The 19,455-nt window shown below is 38.9% G+C and overlaps 1 protein-coding gene across 3 annotated transcripts in view; it reads left to right on the forward strand.

Moving 5' to 3' along the window:
* Positions 1 to 19,455, forward strand: part of UPRT (uracil phosphoribosyltransferase homolog) — a 36,606-nt gene that overhangs the window by 2,692 nt on the left and 14,459 nt on the right. Inside the window, exon 2 of one of the 3 annotated variants that reach the window (XM_055106356.2) lies at positions 14,715 to 14,816. The exons of the other annotated variants lie outside the window; for them this stretch is intronic. The gene's annotated coding sequence lies outside the window, so the exon portion shown is untranslated. The remainder of the gene's footprint in view (positions 1 to 14,714; positions 14,817 to 19,455) is intronic. 3 annotated transcript variants of the gene reach the window in all.

Genomic DNA, 19,455 nt, shown 5'->3' on the forward strand with positions numbered 1-19,455 from the left:
TTGTTTTTAAATAACATCTTTATTGAGATATAATTCACAGACCATACAGTTCAAGAATTTAAAGTGTATAATTCAGTGGTTTTAAGTATGTTCACAGCTGTGCATTCATCACCACAGTTTTAGAACATTTGTCATCACCCCAGCAAGAAACCTCATGCCCATTAAACAGTCACTCCCCATTTTCACCCAACCCACCCAAAGCCCTAGACAATCATTAATCTACTTTCTATTTCTAATGGTTTGTCCATTCTGCACATTACATATAAAAAATGTCTATTCTGGACATTTCATTATCATACAATATGTGGTCATTTTGTGACTCATTTCATTTAGCATGTTTTCAAGGTTCATCCATGTGGGATCTTTCCTTTTTATGATTAAATGATACTCCATTATATGAATATACCACAATTTGTTTATCCATCAGTTGGTGAACATTTGGGTGGTTTACCACTCTTTGGCTATTATGAATAATGCTGCTATGAACATTCACATATGTGCCTTTTTTTTTAGAGGGTGAGGATTCCTTAGTTTTTTAGATTTCACAAAGTGTCATGATAATGTAAAGGTGAAGTGCCCTTGCTATAGCGCTTGGAGAGGGAATGGCATTTAGCATTCACATATGACAAAATAAGACCTGATTATATGTCATTAGTCAGAAAAACCTGGGTTATGTAGTAAACCTGGGTGTAAGTGGAATCCTTTTTTTTTTTTCCTCTAAGTTTGGAAGGAGACAGCAGGATCCAGAGGAGTGATTTAGGCAATATGTTTAGCATCTCTGTGCTTCACCTTTATCATTTGTAAAATGAAGATGTTGGTAAATATCACATGGAGCCCCTGGGAGGCTAAAGCAAGATACTGTTCATGAATATTCATTATGAACTGCGAAGAGCTGTTCACATTTAAGGAATTTCAAGCCTCATGTTTGGATTTGTGCATGCTTCTAATTGCATTCATAAGTGCTGTCTTCTTGATTTGTCAGAAGACAGTAAAATGAATTTAACTCTATGTGGAATTCACTTTTTTATTTTGAAAATGAATACTGGGATATTGTAGATAATTTTTATCTTGTTTTGATATAGTATGGAAAGACCCACCACAATTTTTAGTAATGTATTGCTGCTTATTTAGGCTGGGGACATTGTTTTTAGTTTTGTTTTTGTTAACCAAATTAGAGGCTTTATATTCCCTTTATCTTTAAAAAATTGTCATCCTCTCTCACAAGACCTGTTTTAGCCCCTCTAGGAGGCTGGTTTAAGGTGCCTATGGTAAGAGGAGCTATATTTACGTAGGTCTAGTTATGGAAGGTGCCATCAGTTATCATACCCTGTTCTCTTTGGGGCTTATTCTCTTCTCTATTTTGATGTGACAGCATAAATGTGCACTGTGGAACTGTCCGATAATAGAAGCCACTGGAGTACATATTTTTTCTTTTATTGTTTCTGGTCCTTAGCATCTATATAGTGAAGGGATTGCTTTGTGAATTGACTTTGGTATGGGGAAATCGGGATTGAGCCAGCAGGACTGCATGTTGTTGTATATATGTGAAACAGGCAAGATTGAGAACATTGTCTGTATTGATTTAAAATGTCTTTTTAGTTTTTGAAATGTGCAATATTTGAAACATAATATGTTGGTTGTATTATTGAATTTCAAGGAAATAAATTTCTCTCTTTGAAAGTGCAGTAAACACTGAGTAGATTATTTGCTCAGCCATACGTATGTGGGTTGCTGGTGAACTTGGGATAAGAAAAAATTCCTTCATTTATGTCGTTTTGTTGTTGTTGCAATGGATTAAACCACACATCCTTCTCTTCTGCCTCCGTTATATACTAAACTCAGCAAAATCTGAGTAATGTGCTTTTCCTGTGAATATAGTTCATGACCTCATATTTAAAGGCAATGCAGTGTATTTAAAAGATCATCCTCCCTGTCCAGTTTTTTGTTTTTTATTTTTTGTTTCCTGAAACATTAAAGCTGTTGTGTGAGCTGTTGAATGCTTCCTGTGTATTTGTCCTAGGTGGGGCTTTGGCATGGCCTCAGCAAGCTGCTTGTTTAAAAGTTTAGCAATGTTAGAGTATGTCAGTATGTGACATAGGACCAAAAAAGGAGCAATTCAGCCTTGTGACTCTCTTTAGTCACCTGGAGGGGAGAAAATTATCCTTAGGGTGAATGAACATCCTGTGTAACCCTAATGTGAGTGCAATCTAATGTGATTTGAGTTATGTGACTAAGTAATGTATTGTCCTTAACCAAAGCTGTGTGCATCAGAATTGCCTGTGGAGTCTCTCTCTCTTTTTTTAAAATACAAGTTCCTGACTCCCATCCTTAGCAGTTGTTTGTATAGTCTTGAGTAAAACCTGACCACAGGTAATTGTGCTGTGTTTAGACTGGGCCATTGCCCCTGGGAGAATGGCCAGTCTCCCTTGTGTGCTGATTTGCTAGCCTGCTGATTCGGGCTATAGATATGGTGATCCAGGGATTCCACACACTAAACAGAACTAGGCTAGAGAGCCTGACCTAGCATTACATCAACACTGGAGGAATCTCCCAACATTTCCTTCCAACTTGCACAAAACCAAAATGCCCACCGCAGAAAAAAACTGTGACGTGCAAATTGTTTAAAACATGGACATATTTTCGGTTTTTGTGTGTTTCCTGTATGACTCCTCTGACTTTTAGAGCAGGAAGGAGGAAGTCACCACTAAGCTATACGGACCTCTGTTATAACATTTACTGGGCATATCCTGGTATATCTAACTAGACTGGACTCCAAGGAGGCATAAAGGGGGTCTGACCTGGCACAGTCCCTGACACAAAGGATAATTAATGTAGCAATTGTAATCAGATAAAATGATAGTTTCCCTTGTTTTTCTGTCCCATTTTTTTGCAATAATTTCAACATTTATTTTATTTTTTTAAAGCTTTCAGATTTCACTTATTTATTTTTTTCCATAAGTTATTGGGGTACAGGTGGTATTTGATTACATGAGTAAGTTCTTTAGTGGTGATTTATGAGATTTTGGTGCACCCATCACCCAAGCAGTATACACTGCATCATATTTGTAGTCTTTTATCCCTTGACCCCCTCCCACCCTTTCCTCCCAAGTTGCTAAAGTCCATTATATTTTTCTTATGTCTTTGCATCCTCATAGCTTAGCTGCCACATACTAGTGAGAACATATGATGTTTAGTTTTCCATTCATGAGTTTCATCCAGGTCACTGCAAATGCTGTTAATTCATTTCTTTAATGGCTGACTAGTATTCCATCATGTATATATATTTGATATGTATTCCATCATATATATATATTTGTTGGCCATTTGTATATCTTCTTTTGAGAATTGTCTATTCATGTCCTTAGCCCACTTTTTGATGGGATTGTTTGGTTTTTTTTTTCTTGCTGATTTGTTTGAGTTCCTCGTAGATTCTGGATATTAGTCCTTTGTCAGATGTATAGATTGTGAAGATTTTCTCCCACTGTATGGGTTGTCTGTTTACTCTGCTGACTGTTTCTTTTGCTGTGCAAAAGCTCTTTAGTTTAATTAAGTCCCAGCTATTTATCTTTGTTTTTATTGCATTTGCTTTTGTGTTCCTGGTCATGAAATCTTTGGCTAAGCCAATGTCTGTAAGGGTTTTTCCAATGTTATCTTCTAGAATTTTTATAGTTTCAGGTCTTAGATTTCAGCCCTTAATCCATCTTGAGTTGATTTTTGTATAAGGTGAGAGATGAGGATCCAGTTTCATTCTCCTACATGTGGTTAGCCAATTATCCCAGCACCATTAGTTGAAAAGGGTGTCCTTTCCCCACTTCATATTTTTGTTTGCTTTGTCGAAGATCAGTTGGCTATAAGTATTTGGGTTTATTTCTGAGTTCTCTGTTCTGTTCCATTGGTCTTTGTGCCTATTTTTGTACCAGTGCCATGCTGTTTTGATGAATGTGGCCTTATAGTATAGTTTGAAATCAGGTAGTGTGACACTTCCAGGTTTGTTCTTTCTGCTTAGTCTTGCTTTGGCTGTGTGGGGTCTTTTGTGGTTCCATATGAATTTTAGAATTGTTTTTTCTAATTCTGTGAAGAATGATGGTGGTATTTTGATGGGAATTGCATTGAATTTGTAGATTGCTTTTGGCAGTATGATCATTTTCACAATATTGACTCTACCAATCCATGAGCATGGGATGTGTTTCCATTCATTTGTGTCATCTATTTTTTTTTTTTTAATTATACTTTAAGTTTTAGGGTACATGTGCACATTGTGCAGGTTAGTTACATATGTATACATGTGCCATGCTGGTGTGCTGCACCCACTAACTCGTCATCTAGCATTAGGTATATCTCCCAATGCTATCCCTCCCCCCTCCCCACCACAGTCCCCAGAGTGTGATATTCCCCTTCCTGTGTCCATGTGATCTCATTGTTCAATTCCCACCTATGAGTGAGAATATGCGGTGTTTGGTTTTTTGTTCTTGCGATAGTTTACTGAGAATGATGGTTTCCAGTTTCATCCATGTCCCTACAAAGGACATGAACTCATCATTTTTTATGGCTGCATAGTATTCCATGGTGTATATGTGCCACATTTTCTTAATCCAGTCTATCATTGTTGGACATTTGGGTTGGTTCCAAGTCTTTGCTATTGTGAATAATGCCGCAATAAACATACGTGTGCATGTGTCTTTATAGCAGCATGATTTATAGTCATTTGGGTAAATACCCAGTAATGGGATGGCTGGGTCAAATGGTATTTCTAGCTCTAGATCCCTGAGGAATCGCCACACTGACTTCCACAATGGTTGAACTAGTTTACAGTCCCACCAACAGTGTAAAAGTGTTCCTATTTCTCCACATCCTCTCCAGCACCTGTTGTTTCCTGACTTTTTAATGATTGCCATTCTAACTGGTTTGAGATGATATCTCATAGTGGTTTTGATTTGCATTTCTCTGATGGCCAGTGACAATGAGCATTTTTTCATGTGTTTTTTGGCTGCATAAATGTCTTCTTTTGAGAAGTGTCTGTTCATGTCCTTCGCCCACTTTTTGATGGGGTTGTTTGTTTTTTTCTTGTAAATTTGTTTGAGTTCATTGTAGATTCTGGATATTAGCCCTTTGTCAGATGAGTAGGTTGCGAAAATTTTCTCCCAGGTTGTAGGTTGCCTGTTCACTCTGATGGTTGTTTCTTTTGCTGTGCAGAAGTTCTTTAGTTGAATTAGATCCCATTTGTCAATTTTGGCTTTTGTTGCCATTGCTTTTGGTGTTTTGGACATGAAGTCCTTGCCCACGCCTATGTCCTGAATGGTAATGCCTAGGCTTTCTTCTAGGGTTTTTATGGTTTTAGGTCTAACGTTTAAATCTTTAATCCATCTTGAATTGATTTTTGTATAAGGTGTAAGGAAGGGATCCAGTTTCAGCTTTCTACATATGGCTAGCCAGTTTTCCCAGCACCATTTATTAAATAGGGAATCCTTTCCCCATTGCTTGTTTTTCTCAGGTTTGTCAAAGATCAGATAGTTGTAGGTAAGTGGCGTTATTTCTGAGGGCTCTGTTCTGTTCCATTGATCAATATCTCTGTTTTGGTACCAGTGCCATGCTGTTTTGGTTACTGTAGCCTTGTAGTATAGTTTGAAGTCAGGTAGTGTGATGCCTCCAGCTTTGTTCTTTTGGCTTAGGATTGACTTGGCGATGCGGGCTCTTTTTTGGTTCCATGTGAACTTTAAAGTAGTTTTTTCCAATTCTGTGAAGAAAGTCATTGGTAGCTTGATGGGGATGGCATTGAATCTGTAAATTACCTTGGGCAGTATGGCCATTTTCACGATATTGATTCTTCCTACCCATGAGCATGGAATGTTCTTCCATTTGTTTGTATCCTCTTTTATTTCCTTGAGCAGTGCTTTGTAGTTCTCCTTGAAGAGGTCCTTCACATCCCTTGTAAGTTGGATTCCTAGGTATTTTATTCTCTTTGAAGCAATTGTGAATGGGAGTTCACTCATGATTTGGCTCTCTGTTTGTCTGTTGTTGGTGTATAGGAATGCTTGTGATTTTTGTACATTGATTTTGTATCCTGAGACTTTGCTGAAGTTGCTTATCAGCTTAAGGAGATTTTGGGCTGAGACGATGGGGTTTTCTAGATAAACAATCATGTCGTCTGCAAACAGGGACAATTTGACTTCGTCTTTTCCTAATTGAATACCCTTTATTTCCTTCTCCTGCCTGATTGCCCTGGCCAGAACATCCAACACTATGTTGAATAGGAGCGGTGAGAGAGGGCATCCCTGTCTTGTGCCAGTTTTCAAAGGGAATGCTTCCAGTTTTTGCCCATTCAATATGATATTGGATGTGGGTTTGTCATAGATAGCTCTTATTATTTTGAAATACGTCCCATCAATACCTAATTTATTGAGAGTTTTTAGCATGAAGGGCTGTTGAATTTTGTCAAAGGCTCTTTCTGCATCTATTGAGATAATCATGTGGTTTTTGTCTTTGGTTCTGTTTATATGCTGGATTACATTTATTGATTTGCGTATATTGAACCAGCCTTGCATCCCAGGGATGAAGCCCACTTGATCATGGTGGATAAGCTTTTTGATGTGCTGCTGGATTCGGTTTGCCAGTATTTTATTGAGGATTTTTGCATCAATGTTCATCAAGGATATTGGTCTAAAATTCTCTTTTTTGGTTGTGTCTCTGCCCGGCTTTGGTATCAGAATGATGCTGGCCTCATAAAATGAGTTAGGGAGGATTCCCTCTTTTTCTATTCATTGGAATAGTTTCAGAAGGAATGGTACCAGTTCCTCCTTGTACCTCTGGTAGAATTCGGCTGTGAATCCATCTGGTCCTGGACTCTTTTTGGTTGGTAAACTATTGATTATTGCCACAATTTCATCTCCTGTTATTGGTCTATTCAGAGATTCAACTTCTTCCTGGTTTAGTCTTGGGAGAGTGTATGTGTCGAGGAATGTATCCATTTCTTCTAGATTTTCTAGTTTATTTGCATAGAGGTGTTTGTAGTATTCTCTGATGGTAGTTTGTATTTCTGTGGCATCGGTGGTGATATCCCCTTTATCATTTTTTTTTGTGTCTATTTGATTTTTCTCTCTTTTTTTCTTTATTAGTCTTGCTAGCGGTCTATCAATTTTGTTGATCCTTTCAAAAAACCAGCTCCTGGATTCATTGATTTTTTGAAGGGTTTTTTTGTGTCTCTATTTCCTTCAGTTCTGCTCTGATTTTAGTTATTTCTTGCCTTCTGCTAGCTTTTGAATGTGTTTGCTCTTGCTTTTCTAGTTCTTTTAATTGTGATGTTAGGGTGTCAATTTTGGATCTTTCCTGCTTTCTCTTGTGGGCATTTAGTGCTATAAATTTCCCTCTACACACTGCTTTGAATGCGTCCCAGAGATTCTGGTATGTTGTGTCTTTGTTCTCATTGGTTTCAAAGAACATCTTTATTTCTGCCTTCATTTCGTTATGTACCCAGTAGTCATTCAGGAGCAGGTTGTTCAGTTTCCATGTAGTTGAGCGGCTTTGAGTGAGATTCTTAATCCTGAGTTCTAGTTTGATTGCACTGTGGTCTCAGACATAGTTTGTTATAATTTCTGTTCTTTTACATTTGCTGAGGAGAGCTTTACTTCCAAGTATGTGGTCAATTTTGGAATAGGTGTGGTGTGGTGCTGAAAAAAATGTATATTCTGTTGATTTGGGGTGGAGAGTTCTGTAGATGTCTATTAGGTCCGCTTGGTGCAGAGCTGAGTTCAATTCCTGGGTATCCTTGTTGACTTTCTGTCTCGTTGATCTGTCTAATGTTGACAGTGGGGTGTTAAAGTCTCCCATTATTAATGTGTGGGAGTCTAAGTCTCTTTGTAGGTCACTCAGGACTTGCTTTATGAATCTGGGTGCTCCTGTATTGGGTGCATATATATTTAGGATAGTTAGCTCCTCTTGTTGAATTGATCCCTTTACCATTATGTAATGGCCTTCTTTGTCTCTTTTGATCTTTATTGGTTTAAAGTCTGTTTTATCAGAGACTAGGATTGCAACCCCTGCCTTTTTTTGTTTTCCATTTGCTTGGTAGATCTTCCTCCATCCTTTTATTTTGAGCCTATATGTGTCTCTGCACGTGAGATGGGTTTCCTGAATACAGCACACTGATGGGTCTTGACTCTTTATCCAACTTGCCAGTCTGTGTCTTTTAATTGGAGAATTTAGTCCATTTACATTTAAAGTTAATATTGTTATGTGTGAATTTGATCCTGTCATTATGATGTTAGCTGGTGATTTTGCTCGTTAGTTGATGCAGTTTCTTCCTAGTCTCGATGGTCTTTACATTTTGGCATGATTTTGCAGTGGCTGGTACCGGTTGTTCCTTTCCATGTTTAGCGCTTCCTTCAGGAGCTCTTTTAGGGCAGGCCTGGTGGTGACAAAATCGGTCAGCATTTGCTTGTCTGTAAAGTATTTTATTTCTCCTTCACTTATGAAGCTTAGTTTGGCTGGATATGAAATTTTGGGTTGAAAATTCTTTTCTTTAAGAATGTTGAACATTGGCCCCCACTCTCTTCTGGCTTGTAGGGTTTCTGCTGAGAGATCCACTGTTAGTCTGATGGGCTTCCCTTTGAGGGTAACCCGACCTTTCTCTCTGGCTGCCTGTAACATTTTTTCCTTCATTTCAACTTTGGTGAATCTGACAATTATGTGTCTTGGAGTTGCTCTTCTCGAGGAGTATCTTTGTGGCGTTCTCTGTATTTCCTGAATCTGAATGTTGGCCTGCCTTGCTAGATTGGGGAAGTTCTCCTGGATAATATCCTGCAGAGTGTTTTCCAACTTGGTTCCATTCTCCACATCACTTTCAGGTACACCAATCAGACGTAGATTTGGTCTTTTCACATAGTCCCATATTTCTTGGAGGCTTTGCTCATTTCTTTTTATTCTTTTTTCTCTAAACTTCCCTTCTCGCTTCATTTTATTCATTTCATCTTGCATTGCTGATACCCTTTCTTCCAGTTGATTGCATCAGTTCCTGAGGCTTCTGCATTCTTCACGTAGTTCTCGAGCCTTGGTTTTCAGCTCCATCAGCTCCTTTAAGCACTTCTCTGTATTGGTTATTCTAGTTATACATTCGTCTAAATTTTTTTCAAAGTTTTCAACTTCTTTGCCTTTGGTTTGAATATCCTCCCGTAGCTCAGAGTAATTTGATCGTCTGAAGCCTTCTTCTCTCAGCTCGTCAAAATCATTCTCCATCCAGCTTTGTTCCGTTGCTGGTGAGGAGCTGCGTTCCTTTGGAGGAGGAGAGGCGCTCTGCGTTTTAGAGTTTGCAGTTTTTCTGTTCTGTTTTTTCCCCATCTTTGTGGTTTTATCTACTTTTGGTCTTTGATGTTGGTGATGTACAGATGGGTTTTCGGTGTGGATGTCCTTTCTGTTTGTTAGTTTTCCTTCTAACAGACAGGACCCTCAGCTGCAGGTCTGTTGGAATACCCTGCCGTGTGAGGTGTCAGTCTGCCCCTGCTGGGGGGTGCCTCCCAGTTAGGCTGCTCGGGGGTCAGGGGTCAGGGACCCACTTGAGGAGGCAGTCTGCCCGTTCTCAGATCTCCAGCTGCGTGCTGGGAGAACCACTGCTCTCTTCAAAGCTGTCAGACAGGGACATTTAAGTCTGCAGAGGTTACTGCTGTCTTTTTGTTTGTCTGTGCCCTGCCCCCAGAGGTGGAGCCTACAGAGGCAGGCAGGCCTCCTTGAGCTGTGGTGGGCTCCACCCAGTTGGAGCTTCCAGGCTGCTTTGTTTACCTAAGCAAGCCTGGGCAATGGCGGGCGCCCCTCCCCCCGCCTCGCTGCCGCTTTGCAGTTTGATCTCAGACTGCTGTGCTAGCAATCAGCGAGATTCCGTGGGCGTAGGACCCTCCGAGCCAGGTGTGGGATATAGTCTCGTGGTGCGCCGTTTTTTAAGCTGGTCTGAAAAGCGCAATATTTGGGTGGGAGTGACCCAATTTTCCAGGTGTGTCCGTCACCCCTTTCTTTGACTCGGAAAGGGAACTCCCTGACCCCTTGCGCTTCCCAGGTGAGGCAATGCCTCGCCCTGCTTCAGCTCGCGCACGGTGCGCGCACCCACTGGCCTGCGCCCACTGTCTGGCACTCCCTAGTGAGATGAACCCGGTACCTCAGATGGAAATGCAGAAATCACCCGTCTTCTGCGTCGCTCACGCTGGGAGCTGTAGACCGGAGCTGTTCCTATATGGCCATCTTCGTCATCTATTATTTCTTTCAGCAGTGTTTTGAAGTTTTACTTGTAGAGGTCTTTCAACTCCTTAGGTAAATTCCTAAGGATTTTATTTTTTTTGGCAGCTATTGTAGAGGGTTGAGTTCTTGATTTGATTCTCAGCTTGGGTACTGTTTGTGTATAGAAGAGCTACTGATTTGTGTACATTAATCTTGTATCCAGAAACTGCTGAATTCTTTTATCAGTTCTAGGAGCTTTCTGGAGGAGCCTTTAGGGTTTTCAAGGTAAAAGATCATATCCTCAGCAAACAGTGACAGTCTGACTTCCACTTTATCAATTTGGATGCCCCTTATTTCTTTCTCTTGTCTGATTGCTCTGGCTAGGACCTCCAGTACTATGTTGAAGAGGAATGGTGAGGGTGGCATCCTTGTCTTGTTCCAGTTCTTAGAGTGAATGCTTTGAACTTTTCCCCATTTAGTATTATGTTGTCTGTGGGTTTGTCATAGATGGCTTTTATTACATTAAGTTGTGCCCTTTCTATGCTGATTTTGCTGAGAGTTTTAATCATGGAGGTATGCTGCATTTTGTTGAATGCTTTTTCTGCATCTATTGAGATGATCCTGTGATGTTTGTTTTTAATTCTGTTTATGTGGTGTGTCACATTTATTGACTTGCATACGTTAAACCATCCCTGCATCCCTGGTATGAAACCCACTTGATCATGATGGATTATCTTTTTGATGTGCTGTTGGAATTGGTTAGCTAGTATTTTGTTAAGGATTTTAGCATCTATGTTCATCAAGGATATCAGTCTGTAGTTTTCTTTTTTGGTCATATCCTTCCCTGGTTTTGCTATCAGGGTGATGCTGGCTTCATAGAATGAATTAGGGAGCATTCCCTCTTTCTCTGTCTTGTGGAATAGTGTCAAAAGGAATGTTATCAATTCTTCTTTGAATGTCTCGTAGAAGTCTGCTGTGAATCTATCTGATCCTGGACTTTTTTTGTTGTTGGTAATTTTTAAATTACCATTTCAGTCTTGCTGGTTGTTATTGGTCTGTTCAGGGTCTCAAATTTTTCCTGATTTAAGCTAGGAGGGTTGTATTTTTTTCAGGAATTTATCCATCTCTTCTGGGTTTTCTAGTTTATGTGTGTAAGGGTGTTCATAGTAGCCTTGAATGATCTTTTGTATTTCTCTGGTGTCAGTTGTAATATCTCCTGTTTCATTTCTTAGTGAGGTCATTTGGATTTTCTCTCTTCTTGGTTAATCTTGCTAATAGTCTATTAATTTAATTTATCTTTTCAAAGAACCAGCTTTTTGTTTCATTTATCTTATAAATTTTTTTTTTGCTTCAATTTCACTTAGTTCTGCTCTGATCTTGGTTATTTCCTTTCTTCTGCTGGATTTGGGTTTGGTTTGTTCTTGTTTCTCTAGTTCCTTGAGGTGTGACCTTAGAATGTCAGTTTGTGTTCTTTCGGTCTTTTTGATGTAGGTGTTTAGGGCTGTGAACTTCCCTCTTAGCACTGCCTTTGCTGTATGCCAGAGGTTTTGGGAGGTTGTGTCATTATTTGGGAGGTATGTGTCATTCAGTTTGAAGAATTTTTAAATTTTCATCTTGATTTTGTTTTTGACCCAGTGATCATTCAGGAACAGGTTATTTAATTTCATGTATTTGCATGATTTTGAAGGTTACTTTTGGAGTTGATTTCCAGTTTTATTCCACTGTGGTCTGAGAGAGTGCTTGATATAATTTCAGTTTTCTTAAATTTATTCAGGCTTGTTTTATGGCCTATCATATGGTCTGTCTTGGAGAAAGTTCCATGCACTGTTGAATAGAATATGTATTCTGCAGTTGTTGGACGAAATGTTCTGTATGTATCTGTTAAGTCAATTTGTTCCGAGGTATAGTTTAAATCCATTGTTTCTTTGTTGACCTTCTGTCTTGATGACCTGTCTAGTGTTGTCAGTGGAGTACTGAAGTCCCCCACTGTTATTGTGTTGTTGTCTAACTCATTTCTTAGGTCTGTTAGTAATTGTTTTATAAATTTGGGAGGTCCCATGTTAGGTGCATATATGTTTAGGATTGTGATAGTTTTCCATTGGACAAGGCTTTTCACCATTATATAATGTCCCTCTTTGTCTTTGTTAACTGCTGTTGCTTTCAAGTTTGTTTCTTCTGATATAACAACAGCTACTCCAGCTCGGTTTTGGTGTCCATTTGCATGAAGTGTCTCTTTCCACTTCTTTACCTTATGTTTGTGTGAGTCTTCATGTGTTAGGTGAGTCTCCTGAAGGCAGCAGATAATTGGTTGGTGAGTTCTTATCCATTCTGCGGTTTTGTATCTTTTAAGTGGAGCATTTAGGCCATTTACATTCAATGTTAGTATTGAAATGTGAGGTTCTGTTGCATTGATTGTGCTCTTTGTTGTCTATGTACTGTTTTTTTTTGTTTTTAGTTTTGGCCTTTTACTTGTATTTTTGTTATATAGGTCCTGCATGATTTATGCTTTAAAGAGTTTCTGTTTTGATGTGTTTCCAGGATTTGTTTCAAGAATTAGAGCTCCTTTTAGTGGTTTTTATAGTGGTGGCTTGATAATGGTGAATTCTCTTAGCCTTTGTCTGAAAAAGGCTATATTTTTCCTTCATGTATGATGCTTAGTTTTGCTGCACACAAAATTCTTGGCTGATTTTTTGTTTGTTTGTTTGTTTGAGGAGGCTGAAGATAGATAGCTCATAGCTTGTAGGGTTTCTGCTGACAAATCTGCTGTTAATCTGATAGGTTTTCATAGGTTACCTGGTGTTTTTGTCTCACAGCTCTTAAGATTCTTTCCTTCATCTTAACTTTGGATAGCCCGACGAAAATGTGCCTAGGCTATGACCTTTTTGTGATGAATTTTCCAGGCATTCTTTGTGCTTCTCATATTTGGATGTCTATGTCTCTAGCAAGGCTGGGGAAATTTTCCTCAATTATTCCCCCAAATGTGTTTTCCAAGCTTTTAGAATTCTCTTCTTCCTCAGGAACACGGATTATTCCTAGGTTTAGTTGTTTAACATAATCCTAGAATTCTTGGAGGCTTTGTTCATATTTTCTTATTCTTTTTTCTTTGTCTTTGTTGGATTGGGTTAATTCAAATACCTTGTCTTCAAGCTGTCAATTTCTGTCTTCTACTTGTTCAATTCGGTTGCTGAGACTGTCCAGAACATTTCCCATATCTAAAAGTATGTCCAAAGTTTCCTGAATTTTTGATTGTTTTTTCTTCGAGCTATCTGTTTCCTTGAATATTTCTCCATTCACTTCTTGTATCATTTTTGGATTTCCTTGCACTGGGCTTTGCCTTTCTCTGGTGCCTCCCTGATTAGCTTAATAACTAACCTCCTGAATTCTTCTTCAGGTAAATCAGGGATTTCTTCTTGGTTTGGATCCATTGCTGGTGAACTAGTGTGATTTTTGGGGGCTGTTAAAGAGCCTTGTTATGTAATATTACCAGGGTTTGTTTTCTGATTCATTCTCATTTGGGTATGCTCTGTCAGAGGGAAGATCTAGGGCCAAAGGCTGTTGTTCAGATTCTTTTGTCCCATGGGGTGTTTCCTTGATGTAGTACTCTCCTCCGTTTCCTATGGATGTGGCTTCCTGTGAGCTGAACTGCTGTGATTGTTGTCTCTCTTCTGGATCCAGCTACCCAGAGAGTCTGTTCAGCTCTGGGCTGGTACTGGGTGTTGTCTGCATGGAGTTCTGTGATGTGAACTGCCTATGGGTCTGTCAGCCATGGATACCAGTGCCTGTTCCAGTGGAGGTGGCAGGGGGGTGCAGTGGACTCCATTATGGTTTTTAGCTTTGGTGGTTTAATGTTCTATTTTTTTGCTGGTTGGCCTCCTGCCAGGAGGTGGCACTTTCCAGAGAGCATCACCTGTAGTAGTATGGAGAGGGACTGGTGGTGGGTGGGGCCCTAGAAATCCTAAGATTATATGCCCTTTGTCTTCTGCTACCAGGGTGAGTAGGGAAGGAACGTCAGGTGGGGGCAGGGCTAGGTGTGTCTGAGCTCAGACTCTCCTTGGTCTGGTCTTGCTGTGGCTGCCGTAGGGGATGGGGTCAAGATGCCCAGGTCACTGGAGTTGTGTACCTAGGAGGATTATGGCTGCCTCTGCTGAGTTCTGCAGGTTGTCAGGGAAGTGGGGGAAAGCCAGGGGTCACAGGCCTCACCCAGCTCCCATGTAAACCGAAGTGCTGGTCTCACTCCCACCATGCCCCCTCCAACAGCCCCAAGTCTGTTTCCAGGCAGTGGGCACGACTGGCTTGAAAAATTGCCCAGACTACCCGCCTCCAAGTTGAGAAAGAAAAACTTCTTTCCCTGCCTGTGGAGTCTGCACACTGGATTTGTGCCCTCCCCCTAGTTCTGGCCAGGAGGCTTCTTGCCCCATTGAAATTGTTAAAAAGGTCAGCTAGAGATTTCCTTCTCCCTGTGGAGATTTACCCCCTGCTCCTCTGGCCTCCCTCCTGATGGATCCCTGTTTTGTCAGGCAGGAATGGGCTGCTTGGGGACCCAGCAAGCTTCCAGGGCCTTTCTGCTGCTTTCTCTACCCCTGTATTTCACTCGGCTCTCTAAATTGACTCAGCTCCAGGTAAGGTCATACATTTCTCCCACAAACAAACCTTCAGATTCTTCAGTGGGGGGGTGTGTTTGGGAGGGGAGGGTCTCCCTTTCTCACTTCCACAGTTGGGGCACTCACAGTATTTGGGGTATCTCCCAGGTCCTGCAGGAGCAATCTGCTTCCTTAAGAGGGTCTGTGGGTCCTCTCCTCTGTCCTATTTTGAATGTTCACATTGAATGCAGCTTTGAGGTGCAGGTAAATAGTTATTGACACTCTGTGAGTTTATTAAGAAGGCGCTGAAGTGCTGTGGCCTTGATGCCTTGCACCTGGCAAAAAAAAAAATAGTAACATAATATTATTTTTTTTAAACTTTTTGCTTTTGGTTAAATTTGCTCCAAATTCTTCATTGGGGGTTTGTTTTTGTGAAGGTAAAGGAAGGAGAAGGAAAACCATTCATAAATCATCTGTATACTACGACAAACTTTGGGACTATATTTTAGTGATCACATAATAATAAAGTAGTTATGGATGTAAAGCTCATGTTTTCATTAAACATTAACTTTAAATGAAACATTCCTTTGGTTAAAACCTGCCGGAAAAGCTTTTTTTGTTGTACTTTCCTTTAACTTGTTGCTCAAAACCAAAAAAAGCACATTAGAGCTGAGTTTGAGTCCATTTAATTCTTCCTCCTCAACTTAGATTGCCTGGCAAAGTACAGGATGCTCAGTTAAATCTGAATTCAAATAAACAATGAATAATTTTTTATGTTAAGTATGTCCTAAATATTTCATGGGATTTCTGAAATACAAATTTACTTGGGGGCGGGGTGGGTCCTGATTTTGATTTACTTAATCTGGCAAACCTATGCCCAACTACAACACCCAACCTGCCCCTCGCCCCATATGCTACAAACAAACTTTGTATATAATCCTCCCAGAGAGAGTGATATATTTAAATTTTTGAAATGACAATTAATTCAGTGCTACTAGCATTTTATTTAAATTAAGTTGTTTTTAGGTGATAAGTCACAAGATTTTGCTTTAGTCATTGTTGGAAAGAGTGTATTCTTGTATGTGGTAACCTTAGTACGTATTTTACAAGCCACGTTATAAAAACTTTTCCCTCTTCAGAAGGAATATTTTAATGATGTTTTATTTGCCTCCCAAACTCTTTCATTGTTTTGTGTTTCCATTGTATATACGTATCAATCGGAGTCACAGGGAGAGAAGTATCATAACAGGACATCTAAAAAATTGGCTACCTTTTAGTAGTAAGCATTCCCTTATTAGGGCAAAATATAAGTCATTGCTTTTCTCAGAGCCTTGGAATTGGAGAGCTCCAGGCTGTGAGGAACCTGACTTTACTTTTGGAAGCCTCACTGTTCTCATTGCTAAAGTGGTAGTGATAATAAAATCTACTTCTTAAATTGTATGAGGATTAGATGAGATAATATACCAAAAGTGGTTACTACTGGGCACCAAGGAAGCTTTTAATAGATGGTGGCCTCTGGAAAAGAAGGTAGTAATATGTGTATAACATTAGGTACCTCCTGTAATTTATGGACCTTTTTTTAAGAAGAGTTATATACTTAAGTCTTTGTAATTTAGGATATATATATGTCACACACACACACATACGTATGTATATGTAGTTGTTAAATTGATTTTTGTAAAAAAAAGATGAGGGTTGTTAAGTGTATTCTGAATAGAGAGAAGAAACAGAATGAGTGATAAAATGTCAATATCTGCTGTGAGAATTGAAGTTGTAATTATCTCAGGGGAGAATCCCTCCATTTAGAAGTTGTAGTAATAGTAATAGTACTAGTAGTAGTGAGCCTTAGTAAGAAGATGGGAGAAGCTCCCCATGTTAACATTTTAATATTATAAAAATTTTCCTCTTTTTCATATTTCTATATCTTGTGGATAAGTAAATATTAGTTTATTGAAAGAAAGATCAGTGAGACTCTTAAAAGGTTTCATGTTGTTTTGGGTCTACTATGAGATGTAGATATTTTTAAATATATACAATTGCTACAGCCCCAGGAAATGTTAAAGTGCTTTATAGACAGTCTCACTTAATATTTAGGAAAGAGTCAGGTTTAACAAGTCCACATTAAATTGAGGATTTGCAAAAAATTCTTTGAAACAAAACAGAGACACAACATACCAAAATCTCTGAGATGCAGCAAAAGCAGCATTAAGAGGAGTTTATAGTGCTAAACACCTCAAAAAGTTAAAAAGATCTCATTAACAATCTAATGTCACACCTAGAGGAACTAGAAAAACAAGAAAAAACTAACCCCAAAGCTAGCAGAAGAAAATACATAATTAAAGTCGGAGTGGAAGTGAATGAAATTGATACACAAAAATTCATACAGAGGATCAACAAAGTCAAAAGTTACTTCTTTGAAAGGATAAACAAAATCGATAGACCATTAGCTAGATTAACAAAGGAAAAAAAGGGAGAAGATCCAAATAAGTGCAATCTGAAAAGGCAAAGGTGACATTACAAATAATCCCATGTAAATACAAAAGATCCTCAGAGACTATTATGAACAACTCTAGATGCAGAAACTAGAAGATCTAGAGGAAATGGATACATTCCTGGAAACAAACATTCTCCTAAAATTGAATTAGGAAGCAATTGAAACCCTGAACAGACCAACATTAAGTTCCAAAATTGAATAAGTAGTGAAAAACCTACCAACCTAAAGAAGACCTGGACCAGATAGAGTCACAATTGAATTCTACCAGACATACAAGAAGAGCTTATACCAATTCTACTGAAACTATTCCAAAAAAATCAAGGAGGAAGGACTCCTCCCTAACTCATTCTATGAATCCGATGAATCCAGCATCACCCTGATAACAAAACCTGGCAAAGACACAATGAAAAAAGAAAACTTCAAGCCACTTATGATGAACATAGATGCAAAAGTCCTCAACAAAATACTAGCGAAACAAATTCAACAGCACATCAAAAAGTTAATTTGACATGATCAAGTAGGTGCCATTACTGGGATGCAAGGATAATTCAACATATGCAAATCACTAAATGTGATTCAACACATAAAAAGAATTTTAAAATATATGATCATCTCAACAGCTGCAGAAAAAGCTTTTGATAAAGTATACCATCCATTTATCATAAAACCACTCAAAAAAATCATTTCTTAGTTATCAAAGGAAAATACCTGAAAATAATAACTGCCATATATCTATAACAAACCCACAGCCAACACTGTACTGAATGGGCAAAAACTGGAAGCATTTCCCTTGAAAACTGGAACAAGACAAGGATACTCACTCTCACCACTCCTATTCAACATAGTACTGGAAGTGCTAGCAAGAGCTATCAGGCAAGAGAAATAAATAAAAGGCAACCAGATAGGAAAAGAAGTCGTCAAACTATCTCTCTTCATGGAAAATATGATTCTATACATAGAAAACCCTGTAGATTCCACCAAAAGGCTCCTGGAACTGATAAATGACTTCAGTAGTGTTTCAGAATACAAAATCAGTGTACCAAAATCAGTAGTATTTATATACACCAGTGATATTCAAGCTGAGAGCCAAATCAAGAACACAATCATATTTACAGGGCTGGGCATGGTGGCTCATGCCAGTAATCCAAGCACACTGGGAGGCCAAAGCAGGAGGATCACTTGAGCTGAGGAGTTCAAGACCAGCCTGGGCAATATAGTGAGATCCCATATCTATAAAGTAAATAAATGAAAAAAAGTTCCATTTACAATAGCTGCAAAAAAATACCTAGGAATACATCTAATCAAGGGGGCAAAAGATCTCTACAAAGAGATCTGCAAAACACAGCTAAAAGAAATAATAAATGACACAGTAGAAAAACATTTCATGTGCATGGATTGGACGAATCAATTTTGGTAAAATGGATACACTGCCCAAAGCAATCTATAGATCCAATGCTATTCCTCTCAAACTACCAACATTATTTTGCTCAGAATTGGAAAAAAAAACTATTCTGAAATTCGTATGGTGCCCCAAAATAGCCAGAATAGCCAAAGCAATCCTAAGCAAAAAGAACAAAGCTGGAGGCATCACATTACCTGACTTCAAACTATACTACATGGCCACTGTAACCAAAACAGCATGGTTCTGGTGAAAAAACAGACACACAGACTGATAGAACAGAATAGAGAACCCAGAAATAAAGCCACAGACTTACAGCTATTTAATCTTCAACAATGCCAACAAAAATAAGGAATAGGGAAAGGATTACCTATTCAATAAATAGTTTGGGGATAGCTGGCTATCCATATGCAGAAGAATGAAACTGGACCCCCACTTTTCACCATGTAGAAAACTTAAGATGGATTAAATATTTACATGTAAGACCTCAAACTACAAGAATCATAGAAGAAAACCTGGTAATTACCCTTCTTACCATTGGCCTTGGGAATTTATGACAAAGTCCTCAAAAGCAATTGCAGCAAAAACAAAAATTGACAAGTGAGACCTAATTAAACTAAAGAGCTTCTGCACAGCAAAAGAAACTATCAACAGAGTAAGCAGACAACCTACAGAATGGGAGAAACTATTCACAAACTCTGAATCTGACAAAGGTGTAATATCCAGAAATCTGTAAGGAACTTAAACACATTGAACAAGCAAAAAACAAAGAACCCCCTTAAAAA

The sequence above is a fragment of the Pan paniscus genome, chromosome X (assembly GCF_029289425.2).
Source record: "Pan paniscus chromosome X, NHGRI_mPanPan1-v2.0_pri, whole genome shotgun sequence".
NCBI lineage: Eukaryota > Metazoa > Chordata > Mammalia > Primates > Hominidae > Pan > Pan paniscus.